General features: G+C 34.5%; 1 pseudogene across 1 annotated transcript in view; it reads right to left on the bottom strand.

Moving 5' to 3' along the window:
• The window catches only part of LOC145737519 (neogenin-like), a 38,791-nt pseudogene that overhangs the window by 5,063 nt on the left and 16,533 nt on the right, over nt 1-17,195 (bottom strand). The window contains exons 7-16 of the transcript XR_014180411.1: nt 15,087-15,247; nt 14,912-15,030; nt 14,390-14,774; nt 8,570-9,058; nt 8,129-8,418; nt 7,168-7,326; nt 6,267-6,470; nt 6,069-6,214; nt 3,696-3,859; nt 3,390-3,584 (exon numbers count right to left, since the gene is read on the bottom strand). The product of XR_014180411.1 is annotated as a neogenin-like (transcript). The remainder of the gene's footprint in view (nt 1-3,389; nt 3,585-3,695; nt 3,860-6,068; nt 6,215-6,266; nt 6,471-7,167; nt 7,327-8,128; nt 8,419-8,569; nt 9,059-14,389; nt 14,775-14,911; nt 15,031-15,086; nt 15,248-17,195) is intronic.

Here is a 17,195-nt window from a genome sequence, read left to right as displayed (position 1 = left end):
GTACAAGAAAAGCGTTTTAATACAAAATACGGTTAATTGCATTTTATGACTGAAATGAGTGAGAAATCAGTGTTCTCAAACTGTTTTTTGCCATTTTAGCTTCCAGACAACCACCAGAGTGTCACCAGTGGTTCTCAAACTGTCTTAAACCCTTCATTGTACAAGAAAAGCGTTTTAATACAAATAGGGTTAATTGCATTTTATGACTGAAATGAGGAAATCAGTGTTTCCAAACTGTTTTTTTGCCATTTTAGCTTCCAGACAACCACCAGAGTTGTCACCAGTGGTTTTCAAACTGTCTTAAACCCTTCAATTGTACAAGAAAAGCGTTTTAATACAAAATGGTTAATTGCATTTAATGACTGAAATGAGTGAGAATCAGTGGTTCTCAAACTGTTTTTTGCCATTTTAGCTTCCAGACAACCACCAGAGTGTCACCAGTGGCTCTCAAACTGTCTTAAACCCCTCATTTTTGTCATAAAAACGTTCTAATGCCAAATAAGGTTAAATAGCACTTTATGAGTGAAACAAGTAGGAAACCAGTCGTTCTCAAACTGTTTTTTGACATCTTAGCTTTCAGACAACCACCAGAGTGTCACCAGTGGTTTTCAAACTGTCTTAAACCCTTCAATTGTACAAGAAAAGCGTTTTAATACAAAATAGGGTTAATTGCATTGTATGACTGAAATGAGTGAGAAATCAGTGGTTCTCAAACTGTTTTTTGCCATTTTAGCTTCCAGACAACCACCAGAGTGTCACCAGTGGCTCTCAAACTGTCTTAAACCCCTCATTTTGTTAGAAAAACGTTCTAATGCCAAATAAGGTTAAATAGCACTTTATGAGTGAAACAAGTAGAAAACCAGTCGTTCTCAAACTGTTTTTGACATCTTAGCTTTCAGACAACCACCAGAGTGCCACCGGTGGTTCTCAAACTGTCTTAAACCCTTCAATTGTACAAGAAAAGCGTTTTAATACAAAATAGGGTTAATTGCATTTTATGACTAAAATGAGTGAGAAATTAGTGGTTCTCAAACTGTTTTTTTCCCATTTTAGCTTACAGAGAATCCCCAGAGGGTTATCAGTGGTTCTCAAACTGTCTTAAACCCTTCAATTGTACAAGAAAAGCGTTTTAATACAAATAGGGTTAATTGCATTGTATGACTGAAATGAGTGAGAAATCAGTGGTTTCAAACTGTTTTTTGCCATTTTAGCTTCCAGACAACCACCAGAGTGTCACCAGTGACTCTCAAACTGTCTTAAACCCTTCAATTGTACAAGAAAAGCGTTTTAAAAAAAATAGGGTTAATTGCATTTATGACTGAAATGAGTGAGAAATCAGTGGTTCCCAAACTGTTTTTTGCCATTTTAGCTTCCAGACAACCACCAGAGTGTCACCAGTGGTTTTCAAACTGTCTTAAACCCTTCAATTGTACAAGAAAAGCGTTTTAATACAAAATAGGGTTAATTGCATTTTATGACTGAAATGAGTAAGAAATCAGTGGTTCTCAAACTGTTTTTTTCCCATTTTAGCTTCCAAAGAATCCCCAGAGGGTTATCAGTGGCTCTCAAACTGTCTTAAACCCTTCAATTGTACAAAAAAAGCGTTTTAATACAAAATAGGGTTAATTGCATTGTATGACTGAAATGAGTGAGAAATCAGTGGTTTTCAAACTGTTTTTTGCCATTTTAGCTTCCAGACAACCACCAGAGTGTCACCAGTGGTTCTCAAACTGTCTTAAACCCTTCAATTGTACAAGAAAAGCGTTTTAATACAAAATAGGGTTAATTGCATTTTATGACCGAAATGAGTGAGAAATCAGTGGTTCTCAAACTTTTTTGCCATTTTAGCTTCCAGACAACCACCAGAGTGTCACCAGTGGCTCTCAAACTGTCTTAAACCCTTCAATTGTACAAAAAAGCGTTTTAATACACAATAGGGTAATTGCATTGTATGACTAAATGAGTGAGAAATCAGTGGTTCTCAAACTGTTTTTTTCCCATTTTAGCTTACAGAGAATCCCAGAGGGTTATCAGTGGCTCTCAAACTGTCTTAAACCCTTCAATTGTACAAGAAAAAGCGTTTTAATACAAAATAGGGTTAATTGCATTTTATGACTGAAATGATGTGAGAAATCAGTGGTTCTCAAACTGTTTTTTCCCATTTTAGCTTACAGAGAATCCCCAGAGGGTTATCAGTGGCTCTCAAACTGTCTGTAAACCCTTCAATTGTACAAGAAAAGCGTTTTAATACAAAATAGGGTTAATGCATTTTTATGACTGAATGAGTGAGAAATCAGTGGTTCTCAAACTGTTTTTTGCCATTTTAGCTTCCAGAGAATCCCAGAGTGTCACCAGTGGCTCTCAAACTGTCTTAAACCCTTCAATTGTACAAGAAAAGCGTTTTAATACAAAATAGGGTTAATTGCATTTTATGACTAAAATGAGTGAGAAATCAGTGGTTCTCAAACTGTTTTGTTCCCATTTTAGCTTACAGAGAATCCCCAGAGGGTTATCAGTGGTTTTCAAACTGTCCTTAAACCCCTCATTTTTGTTAGAAAAACGTTCTAATGCCAAATAAGGTTAAATAGCCACTTATAAGTGAAACAAGTAGGAAACCAGTCGTTCTCAAACTGTTTTTGACATCTTAGCTTTCAGACAACCACCAGAGTGCCACCAGTGGTTCTCAAACTGTCTTAAACCCTTCAATTGTACAAGAAAAGCGTTTTAATACAAAATAGGGTTAATTGCATTTTATGACTAAAATGAATGAGAAATCAGTGGTTCTCAAACTGTTTTTTGCCATTTTAGCTTCCAGACAACCACCAGAGTGTCACCAGTGGTTTTCAAACTGTCTTAAACCCCTCATTTTTGTCAGAAAAACGTTCTAATGCCAATAAGGTTAAATAGCACTTTATGAGTGAAATAAGTAGAAAACCAGTCGTTCTCAAACTGTTTTTGACATCTTAGCTTCCAGACAACCACCAGAGTGTCACCAGTGGTTTTCAACTGTCTTAAACCCTTCAATTGTACAAGAAAAGTGTTTTAATACAAAATACGGTTAATTGCATTTTATGACTAAAATGAGTGAGAAATCAGTGGTTCTCAAAATGTTTTTGACATTTTAGCTTACAGAGAACCACCAGAAGCTCTCAAACTGTCTTAAACCCTCATTTTTGTCAGAAAACGTTTCTAATGCCAAATACGGTTAAATCGCACTTTATGAGTGAAACGAGTAGGAAACCAGTGGTTCTCAAACTGTTTGAAACCACTTCAAGTCTCTTTTGAAATTCTTTTTTAAAAAATCACTTTGTGGCACATTTACAACTGTCTCCTGGTTCTGTCAACGTCGGTTGTCAGTGAAAAAACGAACAATCGAAATGAAAACTTACTCTGGCCGGTTCGAAACGTGATAATATTGGAAAAGGGACCGTAACCGCGACTATTTCTCGCCTGGACTTTGAAATAGTACACCGTAAACGGCTTCAAATCGTAGATAATCGAGGAATGATTGTCTCCTTTGACAGCCAGAGCTTGCCAAAGTGCGTCCGTCCGGTTTTTGTCTTCCGTATACAACACCACATAACCTAGACGAAAATTGGAAAGGAAAAATGTCACGAAACGCACAAAACAGTACAATTTAGTTGAAAATATCGTTTTCCCTGGTTATTTCAGGAGTGCGACGGTCAAAAACTTACCTGTAATACGTCCATTGGTTGTTTTTTGGTGGCAACCAAGTGATTTCGACCAATTGGGAGTCTTCGTCTTTTAAATGGACGTCCACGTTACGTGGCGCCACAATCCGGAGGTAGTTCCCACGTACGGTTTTGTACTACCATACTCCAGGAACTTTCTCTACGTCCTTAAAAAAAAATTGAGTTATTTGACAGTGTCAACTTTGACAGCCCGTAACTCGGTTATTTTGACGGCTATCAAGTTGATTTTTCACCAAATTGTAGGCCGTGAAATGTTCTTTAAATCATCCTGTATAGTGTCTCTAGTAGAGTTGTTAAATAACTGACTTATTTTGAGTTGAAGTGTCCACAGTAAAATTACAGTCGACCGCACTTTTGACAGCCCGTAACTCGGTTATTTTGACAGCTATCAAGTTGATTTTTTCACCAAATTGTAGGCCGTGAAATGTTCTTTAAATCATCCTGTATAGTGTCTCTAGTAGAGTTGTTAAATAACTGACTTATTTTGACTTGAAAGTGTCCAGAGTAAAATTACAGTCGACCGCACTTTTGACAGCCCGTAACTCGATTATTTTGACAGCTATCAAGTTGATTTTTTCACCAAATTGTAGGCCGTGAAATGTTCTTTAAATCATCCTGTATAGTGTCTCTAGTAGAGTTGTTAAATAACTGACTTATTTTGACTTGAAGTGTCCAGAGTAAAATTACAGTCGACCGCACTTTTGACAGCCCGTAACTCGGTTATTTTGACAGCTATCAAGTTGATTTTTTCACCAAATTGTAGGCCGTGAAATGTTCTTTAAATCATCCTGTATAGTGTCTCTAGTGGAGTTGTTAATAACTGACTTATTTTGACTTGAAGTGTCCAGAGTAAAATTACAGTCGACCGTACTTTTGACAGCCCGTAACTCGGTTATTTTGACAGCTATCAAGTTGATTTTATCACCAAATTGTAGGCCGTGAAATGTTCTTTAAATCATCCTGTATAGTGTCTCTAGTAGAGTTGTTAAATAACTGACTTATTTGACTTGAAGTGTCCAGAGTAAAATTACAGTCGACCGTACTTTTGACAGCTCGTAACTCGGTTATTTTGACAGCTATCAATTTGATTTTTTCACCAACATGTAGGCCGTGAAATGTTCTTTAAATCATCCTGTATAGTGTCTCTAGTAGAGTTGTTAAATAACTGACTTATTTTGACTTGAAGTGTCCAGAGTAAAATTACAGTCGGCCGCACTTTGACAGCCCGTTTCTCGGTTATTTTGACAGCTATCAAGTTGATTTTTTTATGAAATGACAGGCCGTGAAATGTTCTTTAAATCATCCTGTATAGTGTCTCTAGTGAGTTGTTAAATAACTGACTTATTTTGACTTGAAGTGTCCACAGTAAAATTACAGTCGACCGCACTTTTGACAGCCCGTAACTCGGTTATTTTGACGGCTATCAAGTTGATTTTTTCACCAAATTGTAGGCCGTGAAATGTTCTTTAAATCATCCTGTATAGTGTCTCTAGTGAGTTGTTAAATAACTGACTTATTTTGACTTGAAGTGTCCAGAGTAAAATTACAGTCGACCGTACTTTTGACAGCCCGTAACTCGGTTATTTGACAGCTATCAAGTTGATTTTTTCACCAAATTGTAGGCCGTGAAATGATCTTTAAATCATCCTGTATAGTGTCTCTAGTAGAGTTGTTAAATAACTGACTTATTTTGACTTGAAGTGTCCACAGTAAAATTACAGTCGGCCCGCACTTTTGACAGCTCGTAACTCGGTTATTTTGACAGCTATTAAGTTGATTTTTTCACCAAATTGTAGGCCGTGAAATGATCTTTAATCATCCTGTATAGTGTCTCTAGTAGAGTTGTTAAATAACTGACTTATTTTGACTTGAAGTGTCCAGAGTAAAATACAGTCGACCGCACTTTTGACAGCCCGTAACTCGGTTATTTTGACAGCTATCAATTTGATTTTTTCACCAAAGTGTAGGCCGTGAAATGTTCTTTAATCATCCTGTATAGTGTCTCTAGTAGAGTTGTTAAATAACTGACTTATTTTGACTTGAAGTGTCCAGAGTAAAATTACAGTCGACCGCACTTTTGACAGCCCGTAACTCGGTTATTTTGACAGCTATCAAGTTTGAGTTTTTCACCAAATTGTAGGCCGTGAAATGTTCTTTAAATCATCCTGTATAGTGTCTCTAGTGAGTTGTTAAATAACTGACTTATTTTGACTTGAAGTGTCCAGAGTAAAATTACAGTGGACCAAACTTTTGACAGCCCGTAACTCGGTTATTTTGACAGCTATCAAGTTGATTTTTTCACCAATTGTAGGCCGTAAAATTCTCTATAAACTAACAATCGGTGGGTTTCCTTACCTTTGACCAGTTTCACAGCGAATTCGTATTGAGTGTTGGGCTTCAAATCGTCGATCATCACATTCAAATCGGTCACGTTCAACAGTTTTGTTTTCGGTGAATTGTCCGCCGTGTACTTCACTATATAAACGACTATCGAGAATATACTAAAAAAAAATACGCTAATTTTTTGTGAAAAACTTAAAAGATTGCCATTACTTGACTTTTCTTCAAAGTGGGATCGGTCCAATAAAGGACTACAGATGAAGGACTTAAAACTTGGGCTTTTAAACCAATGGGGGGCATTAAAGCAGCTGCTGGTTCTGGCGGAGGTCGTCTTGCGTTTAATCATTGCATACCTCGATGGTCCCGGGCCCATGCTATTGGCCGCCCGTACACTCACCACATATTCCGAATTTGGGTCTTTAATTTAAAAAAAAACCTACTGAGTTACTAGAAGTTAGAAAAAGTTAAGTACTTTTTACTTTCTGGAGAACTAAAACTTTTTTTTACACTATACAGGTGCGGTAAATCCAAAAGCGACCATAGGAAACCGTGTAACTGACAGAGAAACGTAGATAATTGCATGCGTGAGACAAAGACAGTAAACGAAAAAAATATCAAGTAGGCCATATTTTCAGTACGCTGTTGCCAAAATCCAATACCGTCGACAAAATGTATTGGATTGGTGCGACCATAGGAAAACCGTGTAACTGACAGAGAAACGTAGATAATTGCATGCGTGGGACAAAGACAGTAAAACGAAAAAAATATCAAGTAGGCCATATTTTCAGTACGCTGTTGCCAAAATCCAATACCGTCGACAAAATGTATTGGATTTTGGCAACAGCGTACTGAAAATATGGCCTACTTGGTATTTTTTTCGTTTACTGTCTTTGTCCCCGCGCTGCAATTTCTACGGTTTCTCTGTCGTTACACGGTTTTCCTATGGTCGCTTTTGGATTTACCACACCTGTATAGCCTAATATGGTGTAAATCTCCCTCCCTAACTATGGAAGTTACAAAAATTAACCAGTCAATGCACCTAAATAAAATTCGCTCTGTTTACTTCCTGGTCTGGACAATAATGATAAACTGATCATCGAACAAGTTTACTCACCCAATTTTTCAATAATATAAGTCCTATTCCGTTCATCCAGCTCTATGGAGTAAGTGTCAGGCACTCCTTTGCCCCAACCAATGAACTAGCTGCGCACTTTAACGTTCGGATTAACTGGAGGGGACCACATCAAATACACTTTATCGTAGGGGCGTTTGTCTGCAAAATTCTCAAATTGGAACCAAAAAAAAAAAACTACACAATTTGACGGCTATATCAAAAGTCAAAGTAAATTGAGGTGACGTCACAATGACAGTCAATCACAGCTTTAATTTCCATTGCCAATTAAAAATAAGTTGTCATTCATTATGTCATTTTCCAAAATACAGTCCTTCAAATTTCTGTTTAAAAAATCGTTTTTTTTTGTCGTAACTGTCCAGACCGTTGGAGCAATATTGATCAATTTGGAACAAGCACTTTATTACACGTTATTACGGTCAAAGACCCAAAACTAACCCAACCCAACTTAAAAATTGTCTTGGAAACGGAAATTCACTTAAGAAGTTTAAAAACTATTATTGTAGCCAGTTTTCATAGTTTCCAGACAACTGAAAGACTTGACTGAGAGACTTTAATACTAAAAATTGACTTGAACCCCAAAATGTGATTGAACTAATGAAAGTGCCATCAGAAGCTTAAAATTTGCATTTGAAGTAAGTCTTCATAATTTGAAGACAAATTTCAATATTTTAGTCTTGAAAATAGTCTTAGATGCAGGACATTGACATTAGATTCATGAAAATCGTCTTGAAAACGAACTTTTCGTGCATTTTACTTTGCTTTTCATTTTCTTCGAATCTGGACTATTTTTAGTGCTTCAAAACTGCTTTCAGCTTGGAAAAATCGATTGGCTATCAAAATGTGAATTATTGACACTTAAACTGGACCCACCCTGGTATATCACGTACGTCACACCACTTTGCTTTGTTTTCGGCAAAAAATAGGAAAAAAATAGAATTACATTTTAAATCGGATGGTTCGTCCGGTACCACGTTTTCGATCAAATCATTCTGGAAGGTTGAAACGTCAATCCAGTCCGAAGGTGGCCCGCTACCGTTAATATTGGTGGCCCACAGTCTTATTGGTACTGAGACGCCCTCTCCAGGTCTTTAATGGAATAATGTCGTTCGTTCGCGGTGGTGGTGTAGGTCAGGGCTTTGCCCTTGCAGTTTTGCGCAATTTGATTTTGTACCCCAAAATTACCCCATTTTGGGCGTCTAAAGGTGGTGGTTCCCACCTGACCACCATACTCTGAAAAGACACATGTTTCTGTACGGAAAAACGCCAGAAAAAAAGGTTTTCTTGACTGTAAACCTCGATGGGTTTTAATTAGAGAATTTCCAGAATATCTTCCCAACCCATCTAAATATTCCAATAAAACTCTGTTAAGAATAGAAACTACCGTACTAGACGGTTCCACAGTAATATTTCCGGGAGGTTCCGAGGGAGCGGCACTAAAAGTCCTCACCAACTTCTCCTCAGTGGCAGCCCCAGCTCCATTCCCATTAACCGCAACCACCCATACACTGTACTCCACGTACGGATGCAGCCCATTCAAATCAAAGGAGACGCCAACGGTGTCCGCACTGTGCTCCACCGAGGACGCGGTGTCCATGTAGTAGACGGTGTACCGGAGGATTTGCCGTTGGAGGTTTCTGGCGGCCTCCAACTCAGATGCACGGTACGCGGAGAGGTGGCGTAGACCTCCAAGTTTTGCGGAGCGCTTGGTACGTGCTCCTCGGATTGAGTGGTGACGGTGAGGATGTCGGAGGAGACGCCAGGTCCGTTAGAACTGATCGGTACCACGCGAAAATGGTAAACTTTGCCCGGCCAAAGGCCTCCGATGTTGATTTCCTCCAGTTTGGATCTGGACGTGTTTTGGTAGCGTTCCCTGTCAAAACACGATGAAATTCAAATCAATAGTAGGCCTAACCTAACCTAGACAACCATGAGTCTGGACCCATGGGATAGCAAACTAAATAAGATGAAAATTGACTTGAAAAATTGGCCCAAAATGCAAAATTACAATATTTCAAGATTTGTAACAAATTAACATATTTCTGTTAAAATTGTCTCAAATAATACCAAATAAATAACCTGAAAACCTAATAATTGACATAAAATCCAGATATTGACTAGAAAATCATGAAAATTAACTTGAAAACTGCAAAATTAGTCTATCAAGTAAATTTTCGAGGTTTTTGCCTTAAAATCGACATATTTCAGTTAAAATTAATCTAAAAGCTAGATATTGACTTGAAAACCTTGGAAATCGACTTAAAAATTGCATTTGAAATTGAAAACAATAATATTGACTTGAAAATGCAAAATTAGTCTAACAAGTCAATTTTCAAATTTTCCAACGTGAAATAGACATATTTCGGTTAAAAATTTACTTAAAAACCAAATATTGACTCAAAAATCATGCAAATAAACTAAATCCGTCTTTTAAACCTTGACTTGAAAACAGTTTCAAGTTCAAAATTATAAAAATTTGCTTAAAAATGCAAAATAAGTCTATCAAGTTAATTTTCAAAGTCTGTGACTTAAAATGGACATATTTTGGTTAAGAATTTACTTAAAAACCAAATACATAAGATGATAACTTAAAAATTGACTTGAAAACTGCATTTCAAGTTGAAAATCATAAAAAACGACTTGGAAATGCAAAACTAGTGTATTAAGACAACTTTCGAGATTTTTGCATTAAAATTGACATATTTCGGTTAAAAATTGACTTAAAAACCTTCTACTGACTTGAAAATCATGAAAATGGCCTTTAAAACAGTAAATCCGTCTATAAAATTTTGAAAATTCACTTGAAAACTGCATTTCACGTTGAAATCATAAAAATTAACTTGGAAATGCAAAATTAGTCTATCAAGACAATTTTCGAGGTTTTTGCATTAAAATCAACATATTTCAGTTAAAAATTGATCTAAAAGCTAGACATTGACTTGAAAACCTTGGAAATCCACTTAAAAATTGCATTTGAAGTTGAAAACAATAAATATTGACTTGAAAATGCAAAATTAGTCTAACAAGTCAATTTTTAAATTTTCCAACGTAAAATTGACATATTTTGGTTAAAAATTTACTTAAAAACCAAATATTGACTTGAAAATCATGCAAATAAACTAAATCTGTCTTTTAAACATTGAAAACCTTGACTTGAAAACTATTTCAAATTCAAAATTATAAAAATTTGCTTAAAAATGCAAAATAAGTTTATTAAGTTAATTTTCAAAGTTTGTGACTTAAAATGGACATATTTCGGTTAAGAATTAATCTAAAAGCTAGACATTGACTTGAAAACCTTGGAAATCGACTTAAGAATTGCATTTGAAGTTGAAAACAATAAATATTGACTTGAAAATGCAAAATTAGTCTAACAAGTCAATTTTTAAATTTTCCAACGTAAAATTAACATATTTTGGTTAAAAATTTACTTGAAAACCAAAAAATTGACTTGAAAATCATGCAAATAAACTAAATCCGTCTTTTAAACATTGAAAACCTTGACTTGAAAACTATTTCAAGTTCAAAATTATAAAAATTTGCTTAAAAAATGCAAAATAAGTCTATCAAGTTAATTTTCAAAGTTTGTGACTTAAAATGGACATATTTCGGTTAAGAATTAATCTAAAAGCTAGACATTGACTTGAAAACCTTGGAAATCGACTTAAGAATTGCATTTGAAGTTGAAAACAATCAATATTGACTTAAAAATGCAAAATTAGTCTAACAAGTCAATTTTTAAATTTTCCAACGTAAAATTAACATATTTTGGTTAAAAATTTACTTAAAAACCAAATATTGACTCAAAAATCATGCAAATAAACTAAAACCGTCTTTTAAACCTTGACTTGAAAACAGTTTCAAGTTCAAAATTATAAAAATTTGCTTAAAAATGCAAAATAAGTCTATCAAGTTAATTTTCAAAGTTTGTAACTTAAAATGGACATATTTCGGTTAAGAATTACTTAAAAACCAAATACATGAGATGATAACTTTAAAAATTGACTTGAAAACTGCATTTCAAGTTGAAAATCATAAAAAACGACTTGGAAATGCAAAACTAGTGTATTAAGACAACTTTCGAAGTTTCTGACTTGAAATCGACATATTTCGGTTGAAAATTGACTTAAAAACCTTCTATTGATTTGAAAATCATGAAAATGGACTTTAAAAGTGTAAATCCGTCTATAAAATTTTGAAAATTCACTTGAAAACTGCATTTCACGTTGAAAATCATAAAAAACTACTTGGAAATACAAAATTAGTCTATCAAGTAAATTTTCGATATTTTTGCCTTAAAATCGACATATTTCAGTTAAAAATTAATCTAAAAGCTAGATATTGACTTGAAAACCTTGGAAATCGACTTAAAAATTGCATTTGAAGTTGAAAACAATAAATATTGACTTGAAAATGCAAAATTAGTCTAACAAGTCAATTTTTAAATTTTCCAACGTAAAATTGACATATTTTGGTTAAAAATTTACTTAAAAACCAAATATTGACTTGAAAATCATGCAAATAAACTAAATCCGTCTTTCAAACTTCCTTTGAAAACTGTATTTCAAGTTCAAAATTATGAAAATTTGCTTAAAAATGCAAAATAAGTCTATTAAGTTAATTTTCAAAGTTGTGACTTAAAATGGACATATTTCGGTTAAGAATTTATTTAAAAACCAAATACATGAGATGATAACTTTAAAAATTGACTTCAAATCTGCATTTCAAGTTGAAAATCATAAAAAACGACTTGGAAATGCAAAACTAGTGTATTAAGACAACTTTCGAAGTTTCTGACTTGAAATCGACATATTTCGGTTGAAAATTGACTTAAAAACCTTCTATTGATTTGAAAATCATGAAAATGGACTTTAAAAGTGTAAATCCGTCTATAAAATTTTGAAAATTCACTTGAAAACTGCATTTCACGTTGAAATCATAAAAATTAACTTGGAAATGCAAAATTAGTCTATCAAGTAAATTTTCGAGGTTTTTGCCTTAAAATCAACATATTTCAGTTAAAAATTGATCTAAAAGCTAGACATTGACTTGAAAACCTTGGAAATCGACTTAAAAATTGCATTTGAAGTTTAAAACAATAAATATTGACTTGAAAATGCAAAATTAGTCTAACAAGTCATTTTTAAATTTTCCAACGTAAAATTAACATATTTTGGTTAAAAATTTACTTAAAAACCAAATATTGACTCAAAAATCATGCAAATAAACTAAAACCGTCTTTTAAAACCTTGACTTGAAAACAGTTTCAAGTTCAAAATTATAAAAATTTGCTTAAAAATGCAAAATAAGTCTATCAAGTTAATTTTCAAAGTTTGTGACTTAAAATGGACATATTTCGGTTAAGAATTTACTTAAAAACCAAATACATAAGATGATAACTTTAAAAATTGACTTGAAAACTGCATTTCAAGTTGAAAATCATAAAAAACGACTTGGAAATGCAAAACTAGTGTATTAAGACAACTTTCGAGATTTTTGCATTAAAATCGACATATTTCGGTTAAAAATTGACTTAAAAACCTTCTACTGACTTGAAAATCATGAAAATGGCCTTTAAAACAGTAAATCCGTCTATAAAACTTTGAAAATTCATTTGAAAACTGCATTTCACGTTGAAATCATAAAAATTAACTTGGAAATACAAAATTAGTCTATCAAGTGAATTTTCGAGATTTTTGCCTTAAAATCAACATATTTCAGTTAAAAATTGATCTAAAAGCTAGATATTGACTTGAAAACCTTGTGAATCGACTTAAAAATTGCATTTGAAGTTTAAAAACAATAAATATTGACTTAAAAATGCAAAATTAGTCTAACAAGTCAATTTTTCAACGTGAAATAGACATATTTCGGTTAAAAATTTACTTAAAAACCAAATATTGACTCAAAAATCATGCAAATAAACTAAAACCGTCTTTTAAAACCTTGACTTGAAAACAGTTTCAAGTTCAAAATTATAAAAATTTGCTTAAAAATGCAAATAAGTCTATTAAGTTAATTTTCAAAGTTTGTGACTTAAAATGGACATATTTCGGTTAAGAATTTACTTAAAAACCAAATACATAAGATGATAACTTTAAAAAATTGACTTGAAAACTGCATTTCAAGTTGAAAATCATAAAAAAACGACTTGGAAATGCAAAACTAGTGTATTAAGACAACTTTCGAAGTTTCTGACTTGAAATCGACATATTTCGGTTGAAAATTGACTTAAAAACCTTCTACTGACTTGAAAATCATGAAAATGGCCTTTAAAACAGTAAATCCGTCTATACAATTTTGAAAATTCACTTGAAAACTGCATTTCACGTTGAAAATCATAAAAAACTACTTGGAAATACAAAATTAGTCTATCAAGTGAATTTTCGAGGTTTTTGCCTTAAAATCGACATATTTCGGTTAAGAATTAATCTAAAAGCTAGACATTGACTTGAAAACCTTGTGAATCGACTTAAAAATTGCATTTGAAGTTTAAAACAATAAATATTGACTTAAAAATGCAAAATTAGTCTAACAAGTCAATTTTTCAACGTGAAATAGACATATTTCGGTTAAAAATTTACTTAAAAACCAAATATTGACTCAAAAATCATGCAAATAAACTAAAACCGTCTTTTAAACCTTGACTTGAAAACAGTTTCAAGTTCAAAATTATAAAAATTTGCTTAAAAATGCAAAATAAGTCTATCAAGTTAATTTTCAAAGTTTGTGACTTAAAATGGACATATTACGGTTAAGAATTTACTTAAAAACCAAATACATAAGATGATAACTTTAAAAATTGACTTGAAAACTGCAATTCAAGTTGAAAATCATAAAAAACGACTTGGAAATGCAAAACTAGTGTATCAAGACAATTTTCGAGGTTTCTGACTTGAAATCGACATATTTCGGTTAAAAATAATTGTTGTTTTTCTCCAAAAGTCTCCATCCTGATTACTTAACTATGACAGCCCCCAACTCGGTTATTTTGACAGTTACGCGAGAAATTTTTTGTGTGAGTAACCACCCGGTATAATAGTAACAATTCTTACAAATAATCTAAAATTTGCGCTAAAAAAGGGTGGCACTTAACACCCTCTAGAGGCCATGTTTGAACCAGGAAAAATCTGAAGCCCAAACCAATAACGCCCTCTCGCGGCCATATTTGTTAATAACTCAGTTATTTCAAGGGGTAACTTACCGATCACTGCCCTCCTGTCTGCAAAAGATGGAGTAAGCCTCCACGTTCTGGGGATTCTCCAGAGGAGGTTTCCAGCTCAAAATCACGAACCGGGCTTTGACTATCAGGGCTTTGAGGTCCAGGGGAGGACCGGGGAGACCCTCGATGATGCCCCGTTCCGAATTACCTACTGAAAGGGACTTTTGGGAGGAGAAAGCGGACTGGACGTCGCCCAAACCGACATCGTCGCCCGTTTCGCTACTTCTCAAACTGTTGAAGGCGGTTTGGGGGTCGACGCCCCCCGCCGCCCCAAAAGGCGCGTCTTCCGACACCAACGAACCGAAAACGGCCAACGATTGTTGTTTGCCGGTTTTTGTTTGGACTTTTTTAGGGCGTTTACGTTTGTCTAGTTAAGGGAGCAACGCATGCAAAATCATATAAAGACAAGGACAGGGGTGAGGAAGGAAGAAAAAAAAACTAAATTAACCACCAAAAAAAAAAAACAAAAAAAAAAAAAACTAACAAAACAGGTAAGGAACTTACCAGAACTGGGTAAAACCTTCAAACTGGCTGCCGCCTGAATATTCCCAGCTGGATTAACGGCGAAACACTGGAAAATTCCAGAATCCCCCGACACTAACCCAACAATTTTCAGATTGTTCCTAAACCACCAAGAAATTCACCAAAAATACACAATAAAGTGAGGTTATACACTCACCCGTTAACGGGCTTGTAATATTCCGAATATTTGACAATTTCCCCGTTCTTAAACCAGCTGATTTTTGGTTCGGGGATGCCGTACACCGAACATTCCAATTCCACGTCTTTGCTCGAGTATTCGGTACGATCGTGGGGTTTTTTCAGGAATTTCGGCGGTACCTGCAACCAACAAACCAGTCCAGAATTGCAGAGAGTGAAATTTCCGACAACTTTTCTTTTTCACACTTTTTTTTAACTCTTCAAACAACGGAGTTAGTTCAAAAAAAGTAATTTGGAGCACCCAGGCACTTTATGCCTTCTAACTCCTTAAGGAGACCTTTGAGGGCAAAAACACTTTAGTACAATCTTGTAGAGAATGAAATTTCCTACAACTTTTCTTTTTCACACTTTTTTTTAACTCTTCAAATAACGGAGTTAGTTCAAAAAAAGTAAATTGGTGCACCCAGTCACTTTATGCCTTCTAACTCCTTAAGGAGACCTTTGAGGGCAAAAACACTTTAGTACAATCTTGTAGAGGATGAAATTTCCTACAACTTTTCTTTTTCACACTTTTTTTTAACTCTTCAAATAACGGAGCTAGTTCAAAAAAAGTAATTTGGTGCACCCAGGCACTTTATGCCTTCTAACTCCTTAAGGAGACCTTTGAGGGCAAAAACACTTTAATACAATCTTGTAGAGGATGAAATTTCCTACAACTTTTCTTTTTCACACTTTTTTTTAACTCTTCAAATAACGGAGCTAGTTCAAAAAAAGTAAATTGGAGCACCCAGGCACTTTATGCCTTCTAACTCCTTAAGGAGACCTTTGAGGGCAAAAACACTTTAGTACAATCTTGTAGAGGATGAAATTTCCGACAACTTTTCTTTTTCACACTTTTTTTTAACTCTTCAAATAACGGAGCTAGTTCAAAAAAAGTAAATTGGAGCACCCAGGCACTTTATGCCTTCTAACTCCTTAAGGAGACCTTTGAGGGCAAAAACACTTTAGTACAATCTTGTAGAGGATGAAATTTCCTACAACTTTTCTTTTTCACACTTTTTTTTAACTCTTCAAATAACGGAGTTAGTTCAAAAAAAGTAAATTGGTGCACCCAGGCACTTTATGCCTTCTAACTCCTTAAGGAGACCTTTGAGGGCAAAAACACTTTAGTACAATCTTGTAGAGGATGAAATTTCCTACAACTTTTCTTTTTCACACTTTTTTTTAACTCTTCAAATAACGGAGCTAGTTCAAAAAAAGTAATTTGGTGCACCCAGGCACTTTATGCCTTCTAACTCCTTAAGGAGACCTTTGAGGGCAAAAACACTTTAATACAATCTTGTAGAGGATGAAATTTCCTACAACTTTTCTTTTTCACACTTTTTTTTAACTCTTCAATAACGGAGCTAGTTCAAAAAAAGTAAATTGGAGCACCCAGGCACTTTATGCCTTCTAACTCCTTAAGGAGACCTTTGAGGGCAAAAACACTTTAGTACAATCTTGTAGAGGATGAAATTTCCGACAACTTTTCTTTTTCACACTTTTTTTTAACTCTTCAAATAACGGAGCTAGTTCAAAAAAAGTAAATTGGAGCACCCAGGCACTTTATGCCTTCTAACTCCTTAAGGAGACCTTTGAGGGCAAAAACACTTTAGTACAATCTTGTAGAGGATGAAATTTCCTACAACTTTTCTTTTTCACACTTTTTTTTAACTCTTCAAATAACGGAGTTAGTTCAAAAAAAGTAAATTGGTGCACCCAGGCACTTTATGCCTTCTAACTCCTTAAGGAGACCTTTGAGGGCAAAAACACTTTAGTACAATCTTGTAGAGGATGAAATTTCCTACAACTTTTCTTTTTCACACTTTTTTTTAACTCTTCAAATAACGGAGTTAGTTCAAAAAAAGTAATTGGTGCACCCAGGCACTTATGCCTTCTAACTCCTTAAGGAGACCTTTGAGGGCAAAAACACTTAGTACAATCTTGTAGAGGATGAAATTTCCTACAACTTTTCTTTTTCACACTTTTTTTTAACTCTTCAAATAACGGAGCTAGTTCAAAAAAAGTAATTTGGAGCACCCAGGCACTTTATGCCTTCTAACTCCTTAAGGAGACCTTTGAGGGCAAA

The sequence above is a fragment of the Ips typographus genome, linkage group LG14 (genome assembly GCF_016097725.1).
Source record: "Ips typographus isolate SLU linkage group LG14, UJ_Ityp_2.0, whole genome shotgun sequence".
NCBI lineage: Eukaryota > Metazoa > Arthropoda > Insecta > Coleoptera > Curculionidae > Ips > Ips typographus.
This window is presented reverse-complemented; position numbering and strand designations above follow the sequence as displayed.